Raw genomic sequence first — 8,396 nt, 5'->3', positions numbered from 1 at the left:
TGTCTGAGGCTGGATTTGAACTCGGGTACTCCTGAATCCAAGGCCAGTGCTTTATCCACTGCGCCACCTAGCTGCCCTGCTTCCTTCCTTCTTGCCTACAGGCCTAACAACCTCTGCAATATACCACTTAGCTGCCTCAGTACTGAGCCAGGTCGGAGGGTCTGCTTCTACAGCAGGGAGCTGAACCCTGGGGAAGGGCCCGGGAAACCCCGGGAAACCCCGGGTGATGGGTGGAACAGGAGTACTTCCATCCTCTTGGGCCCGCACTTCCGCCCCCGTCGTCGTCGTCCATAGGTGACTTGGGAGACCATGGAGAATGTGCGAGGGGAACCCAAGGAGGCAGAGGCCGAAGTCCCAGAGGACGTCACAGAGGATGAGCCCGAGGCTAGCGGGGAGGTGATTCCAGAAGTGGTGGCAGCGGTGGCAGCGGCAGCAGCGGAGGCATCTGCCGAGGCAGTAGTAGAAGCTAGAGCTGGAGTAGCGGGGCTGAGGGCAGCTGAGGAGGAAGTGGTGGCCCAGGCCCCGGCTGTGGCCTCCTTAGCGAGAGCTGGTGGGAGAATGGACCCCAGATTGGCCCAGGGTGGAGCCAGAGCGGAGGCGTCGGCAGCAGCGGCCCAATCGGCATCGGAAACAATGGCTGTACAGGAGGAGGAAGAGGTGCGAGGAGGTGAGGCCTTGTTGAGAGCCGCGGAGGCCGCAAGCTCAGGAGCTGTACCCCGTAGGAGTCTGCGCCCCAGCTCTGTCAGAGTGGTGGCCATGGCCGTTGGGCCAGCAGAGATCCAGCCCCCAGCCAGAAGGTCAGCAGGCCCACTTGGTGGAGGTCGTGGTGACGTGCCCCCTGACCAGAGGCTCGTTGCTGCTCAAGGGCCCCGGCCAAGGCGGGCCGCCCTTATATCTGGGGCCTTTGGTATTGGCTTGGGGGCAGGATTGATAGGCCGAATAGCTGCCTCTATAGGCCTCAGGCCCAGGATCAGACCTAATCCAGCTCCAGCCCAGAACCCTGGCCATGCCCAGATGCCAGGGTGGGCTCGCAACCCTTCAAGAGGTCCTGTTCCTAACCCAGTTCTAGGTCAGGCCATACCACTTGGCCCTGTCCAGAGCCCTGCAGCACAGGTACCGGTTAACTTTTCTTCCCTTGCCCCTGCTCCAATCTCAAATTCTAGCCAGGCCACTCCTATTCCAGACCAGGGCTCACCCCCTGACTAGACTCCAGGGTAGGCTTTTGCTTCTACTCTGATCCCAGGCTGCACCTCACCTTCTGACTTAACTCTAAGCCTGGTCCTTACCCAGATTACAAACCAGCCCCATCTCTACACCATACCCCACCTCAAACTCCCACTTCAGCTCTGACTCTGAGCCCAACCATAACCTCAACTCTGGCTCCTGGCCTCCAGGTCCAGGCTCCAGCCCCACCCCAGGTTCCAGTGAGGGCCAAGGCTTCCCCAAGTTCCAGGTGGGATGTAGCCATGGCAGTGGCCTAAGACCCAGATTCCCTGGAGGTATGGCTCTGTAAGTGGAATAATGGCCTAATGAGCTACCAGCGCCACTGGTTCATGTGGAGCCATGGGCTGCTCAGCTTTTATTGCAATAAGGCTGAGATATGTCACACTTGCCTGGGCACCCTCAGCCTGGTTTCTGCCTCCATAACTGTTGAGGACTCTTGCCACTTTGTCATTTCTAGTGGTGGGCACCATCAACTTGGCTTCTGCCACCATAACTGTTGAGGACTGTTGCAACTTCATCATTTCTAATGGTGGGCACTATCAACTGGGCTCCTTCCAACATAACTGTTGAGGACTCTTGCAACTTTGTCATTTCTAATGGTGGTTCCTATACATACCAAGTCAAGGCCAGCTCAGAAACTGAGCAGCAGGATCAGATTAATGCCTTGGAGCTGGCCAAGGCCAAGGCTGTTAAGATTCCATTGAGTCTGATGATTCAGAAGAGGAAGCCTTTGCTTCCTTCTGCCAGGGAGGCAAGATGGAGTTGCGAAATGCCCTACATATCCTCACCAAAAAAGTAGTATATGACCACATACACTAACTTGGTGACCTCACAGGGCCTGGTACTACAGAGTGCCTTCAGGGAATTAGAGACCATTAAGATGCCTCAGGAGAGCTGTGCAAGGATGGAGAAGATCACTAATCAGGCTACACTCCTCAAAATCACATCCAATGCAATGACAAATGTCTCTAAAGGGTTCCTAAGGTTGGCTGAAATGCCGAGCAAGAAGTGGCAGAAGTCTCTGCAGCATGAAAAAGAAAGGCAGATTCAACTGGAGGAGACCTTAGAACAGCTGGAAAAGCAGTGTAATCACATGGAAAGATGCTGGCAAAGAGAAACCGAGATGACAGGAGGCAAAGATGAGAACTATTTTGGCAAAGGAACTATGAGGGATGAATCCAAAGAGGAAACCAGCACTCTTTCTGAGCTCGGTAGAGCACCTGAGGACCTGGGCCAGTAATACACAGGCACTGATATTAGCAGGGCCAGCAGTGACATCAGACTCAATGGACAATACAAGCAGCATCTGAAAAAGACTCAAACAGACCAAAACAACTCAGATTCCACAGAAGCCAAACCACAGCCTTAACTTATGGAGTATCATAAAGAACTACATTGGCAAGGAGCTGTCCAGAATCCCATTGCTGATGAACTTCAGTGAGCCTTTTCCCATGCTCCTCACCAAAGATCTGGAATATCACGAGTTACTAGACCAAGCTGCACAATGTGAGAACTCCCTAGAACAGCTGTGCTAGGTGGTGGCTTTTGTTGTGGCCTGCTATTCCACAACTGCCTTCTGTACTAACAAGCCCTTTGCTAGGTCTCCTAGGGGAGACCTTTGAGCTGGACCAAATGGAAGAGAATGGCTTTCGTTCTCTCTGTGAGCAGGTGAGCCACCATCCTCCTGTTGCAGCATACCATGTGGATTCCAGAAATGGTTGGATATTACACAAGGAAACCAAAATAACCAGCAAGTTCCATGACAAATTTCTTGCCATCACACCTAGTGGTACTGTTCATTGAATCTTGCCTACCACTGGTCATCACTACACTTGGAAAAAAGCTAGCGCCACAGTGAACAATATTATTGTAGGAAAACTGGATAGATCAGTCTGGTGAGATATAGATTGCAAATCACAAGACAGGGGACAAGTGCATTCTGAGATTTGTTCCTTGTGACTACTTTCCCCAAGATGTGCCCAGAAAGGTTACTGGAAAAGTGACAGACCCTTCAAAAAAGTACTTTGCACTTCTGGGTACATGGGATGAGAAAATTGAGTGTTTCCAAGTGCTTCCAGCCAATAAATATGTTGGACAGGATAATCAAGAGAGAAACCAAGAAACAGAGCATGGGGTCATCCTCTGGAAGAGGACCCCTCCACCAGAGAATGCAGAGAACATGTGCTACTCCTCAGAATTTGCCCTGACTCTCAATTCTTGGGAAGATGGCATAACTCCCACAGATAGCCAACTGTGACCTGACCAAAGACTGATGGAAAATGGACAGTGGGATGAAGCAAATGATAAAAAGTAGCACCTACAAGTGAAACAGAGGCTTTCCAGAAAGAAGAGAGAAGCCAAAGCTCTGAGAGTTAGATTCTGGGATTTATAACCCTTACAAGGCATTGTGAGGAGAAGGAAGAAGATCCTCATTACCAAGAAGTTGATTCATATGTGTAAGAGAGGATACTGGGAGTCTAAAGAAAAACAGGACTGGCCCTCATGCCCACATTTTCTGAAATGGAAGGAGCAAGAGGAAAGGGGGAACAAAGGGGAAGAGGAAAAAGGTTGGGAGAGAATGGGCAATTGGGACTGCCTTTCTTTGTTCTTTTTTCAAGTTCATCTTTCTTAGTTCCAAGTTAGTCACCAGAAGAAGCAGGAGCCAGTGGTTATGTATGGCTGGATTGCCTTAACTTACTGGAAAGACACCTGTGTTTGTAAAGAAATTGTTGGGTGACTGACGTTGACCACTATTTTATACCTGCAAGGCTTTTGTATCTTTGGCTCTTTTCTCTTTTTTGCTTTTCATTTTAAATGATAGGTTTTCTGATAAATTTCGGTTCAATACAGAAAATACAAGTTAATTTTAAAACAAACCACCCACAAAGTAAATTCCTCCCAAACAGTTAAGCAAAAAGTGGGAGTGATTGCAACTGTTAGTTCATGTAACTTTAACATGTTAAATAAATAATTGAAAGAAAAAAGAAAGAAAATTTGCTGTCCTGTGACCTGGTGAGACCGGATCTGTAATGTGTTCAAGTCTGGTTGCCACATTTGAGCGTGGACATTGACAAGCTGGGAAGCATGCAGAGGAAGGTGACCCCAATGGTCAGGGCCTTAGAGACCTTTCCAGGCAGGGATCCCTAGTGATAGTTAACCTGGAGAAGCCTTAAGGGAACTTCCTCCAAGTTCTGGAAGGGGTGGCAGCTTCACAGTGCAAATAGGGAGCAGTGAAGGGAAGGATAGCTTCCTGATAATTCCTGACAATCCCAAATGGAGGTAGTGGGATTTTTCTCAGTGGACATCCTCAGGCAAACACTGGTTGAGAAGCACTAGCTGTGGATGTTGTAGGAAGTATTCCTATCCCAGGATGCTTTGTCACTTCTGACTTGGAGATTCTGTGATTCCAGCACATTGTGACCACATGACTTAAGGTGTACAGGTGGGAGGAAGCGCATGGGTTGGGTAAAACATCATCCACCTGCAGAGCATAGTGAGGAGAGGAGAATACCTGAGGGTTAGAAGTGACACATAATATTAGATCATGGTGTAGAGGGTCTTGAATGTCCAAATGGTGACTGCATTTGAGCCCATCGGAAAGGGGAAACCACTCACTGCAGGTTCTCCTAAACAGACAGACACCTTTTGTTATAAAATCACTGTGATTTCTGAATATACGCTTCCAACTCTGAATTCTTTACTCTACCAAATGGGCTGCTGCTGGAAGTAGTGAGCGCCATGTTATCCGATGTGTTCAAGTAAAGGCCAGAAGGGTTAGGGAAAGCTATTGCTCTGCTGCAGGTTCCTTCCAATTCTCAGTCCTATGATTCTCTAAAATGTTATAGCTCTTTAAATGATAGGGAGAACATTAAATTAAAACAAACACGGCCAAAGGCTTATTCTTGCTGTAAACATATAATTACCACACCTGGGGCAGCCCATTTGACGGAGCAGAAGGTCACAAGGGATCAACTGCTGTTACTGAGGTTGTTTTCAGGGCCCGCAAATATTGGCAGAAACCACTATTTAGAAAATTCCAAGTTCTTGGAAATGCTTTGAAATGTGAAAATGAATGTTTCTGCCCTCTCTTGTCTGTGCCCAGGGCTTCCTTCTGTGTTGTCTTCCAGGGTACAAATCCATCTCTATCCCACCAGTTCCAGTAAGTTCAGGTTGAGCATGGAGCTGGAGCAGGTGGCTCAAGGGCTCTGCCCATTTGTGAGTCTGTCCTTTGGTATTTAAAAGGTAATGCAGGCTTGGCCTCTGGCATGGAGGCATGACTTCACTAGGGCTGGGCAAGCCTGCTTGGTGCTGCTATAGATTAGCTGGGAAGGCCAAGCGGTCACAATAATCAGGATTCTCAGCCTTTGCACTTTTAAGGTGCTTTGTCTTGCCAAGCCCTCAGTGTTTTTAGAAGGAGAATCCCATCAGTCCTTTTCTGATTTGTTTTCCAAATTATAGAACAAATCTACTAGTTGGGCACTTGAAGTGCCCTGGTTGATTTGAAATAATATTGCTTGGTCATTCACTTCACTAAGAATTTATTAAATGCCTAATGTGTGTCAGTCACTGGGAATACAAAGGGAAAAAGGCCCTGCCCCCAAGGAGCTTAGATTCTACCTAGGGATCCAGTGTGTGTCCATATAAGAAAATGTGATGTACCATGAGAAAGGAGAGAACACCAAACAATTTGGGAGAATCAGGGAAAACTTCAGGTTTATCAATGTTCTTCCTAAAGAACTAAGGAAAAGAACAGAATCTGGTGGGACTGTCATGTCCTTATTCCCAGACTCTGCATCTCTCAATGGAAGCCAAGATGGCCATTGCCATATCACGCTCATGTGTGAGAATGCAGTTCGCCAAAATCTCCAGCTCTCCTTTACGCAGACTCTTGTCTAATTTGTAAAATTGGGTTTTTGAACTCAAATGAAAGATTTTGTGTTTATTCCTATTGAGATAGTCTGTCCTGGGAATGGGGGAGGGGAGGGGAAGAACAAGCATTTATGAAATGCCTATTATATGCCAACTTTTTACAAATATCTCATTTAATCCTTACAACCACCCTGGGTGCCATCTTCTATTTGAGGAAACTGAGGTGGACAGAGGTTAAGTTATTTGGTCGGGATCCCACAGTAAGTGTTTCATTCTAGATTTGGACTCAGGTCTTCCTGATTCCTGGTCTAAGTGTTCTATCCACTGCCACCCAGCTGCCTCTAATACATAGCTAATACTCCAGTTTGGGCAGAATGTAGATTGTGTGAAAAGTAATAACAGGAAATATTCTGGGAAGGGTAGATTGGAGCCAGATTGTGGTGGGTCTTAAATATCAGGCTAAGGAGTTTATATTTTATCCTGGGGAGCTAAGAGAAGACTTTGAACAGGGCCCATGACATAGGCAAATCTGTGCCTTGGGAAGATGACTTTGGCAGCTGTGTGGAGGATATATTGGAGGGAAGGAGACCAAATGGGACAATATTGCAATAGTGCAGGTGAGAGGTGATGAGCAAATTAGGGGGGTGGCTGAGTGAGGGAAGAGAAGGGAAAAATGGGAGCGGTGTCATGGGGGTAGAATCAATGGGACTTCAGCCAATTGGCTCTGGAGAGTGTGGAAAAAGAAGTCGGGGGAGTTGGGGAGTCAGTGATAAATCCGGGGATGGGAATCTGGGTGCCTGGAAGACTGGAGGCACCTTGGATAGAAATGGGGGAGCTTGGAGAAAGGGTGGTTTGGGGTGGAGGAGGAATAGGGAAGATGGTTATAGCTAGATTCCAGGAAGAAACCGATTAGAGCCTCTCCGTAGGAGGCACAGATGAGCAGTACAATAGCTAGGTGACAGAACCAGGCAAAGATAGCTTAATTTCTCAGTGCTTGGTTTCTAAAACCTTCAGGAGAGTTCCTACAGCTGAGCCTGTGGCCTGCTGGGCTCTGTCAACAACAGAGTTCCCACTGAAGGAACCTTTTATGTTAGGCAGAATGCCATCTTTATAAAGGCCCATCTTCCCTGTAGCTTCTCACCAAGCTGATGGGACCTGGTTGGTTGTGTTGGGCTTATTTATCATAATCGTCATGTATAATCTGTATTTAACAGCACCTCAGCAGGGCCTCTGTTTCCACACTTCTTCAGGCGTAGAGATATGTTGTCAACCATTTCAAGATCATTGATCGCAGAGTCAGTTACTGGCTAGTGTTATAGCTATCCCCTCTGAATACACCTTTACTTGTCCATCTAATAGCATTAGTGGCAATTCCCCAGAAATCCCAGTATATCCTAATATAATGATATTTTTCAATTTTAATAGTTTTATTATTTTCCAGTTTCATGTAAAGATAGTTTTCAACATTTGTTTTTTATAAAGATTTTGAGTTCCAAGTTTTTCTCTCCCTCCCTTCCCTCCCCCCTCCCCAGTGCAGAAACCAATCTGATAGAGGTTATATATGTATAATCACATTAAACATATTCCCTCATTAGTCATGTTGTGAAAGAAGATCAGAACAAAAGGGAAAAACCTCAAAAAAGGAAAACAACAACAACAACAACAAAGTAGAAACAGTATGGTTCAATCTTCACTAAGAATGTATAGTTCTTTTTTCTGGATGTGGAGAGCATTTTCCATCATGAGTCCTTTGGAATTGTCTGGGATTATTGTATTGCTGAGAAGAACTACATCTATCACAGTTGATCATTGCACAATATTGCTGTTACTGTGCACAATGTTCTCCTGGTTCTGCTTACTTCACTCAGCATCAGTCCATTTAAGTCTTTCCAGGTTTTTCTGAAATCTGCCTGCATATCATTTCTTATAGCACAATAGTATCCCATTATATTCCTATACCAGAACTTGTTCAGCCATTCCACAATTGATTTCCAATTCTTTGCCACCACAAAGGGAGCTGCTATAAATATTTTTGTACATGTGGGTCCTTTTTCCTTTTTCATGATCTCTTTGGGATATAGACCTAGTAGTGGTATTGCTGGGTTAAAGAGTACGCTCAGTTTTATATCACTTTGGGCATAGTTCCATATTGCTCTCCAGAATAGTTGGATCAATTCACAGCTCCACTAACAATGCATATAATGATATTTTCAAAGCTAGATTTTTCCATTTCCTAATTATGGTGGGACCATTGACCCAGTGCTACCTCCCGCTTCAGGTCCACCTCCTAGCACCACTTCCTG

At 46.5% G+C, this 8,396-nt stretch overlaps 1 pseudogene; it reads left to right on the top strand.

Moving 5' to 3' along the window:
• Positions 1-309: 309 nt before the first annotated feature.
• Positions 310-6,120, top strand: LOC122733867 (annotated as a pseudogene).
• The last annotated feature ends 2,276 nt before the right edge of the window (positions 6,121-8,396 follow it).

The sequence above is a fragment of the Dromiciops gliroides genome, chromosome X (assembly GCF_019393635.1).
Source record: "Dromiciops gliroides isolate mDroGli1 chromosome X, mDroGli1.pri, whole genome shotgun sequence".
In the NCBI taxonomy this organism is placed as follows: domain Eukaryota; kingdom Metazoa; phylum Chordata; class Mammalia; order Microbiotheria; family Microbiotheriidae; genus Dromiciops; species Dromiciops gliroides.
Note: the sequence above shows the minus strand (reverse complement) of the source record. Positions and strands in the feature narration are given on the sequence as shown.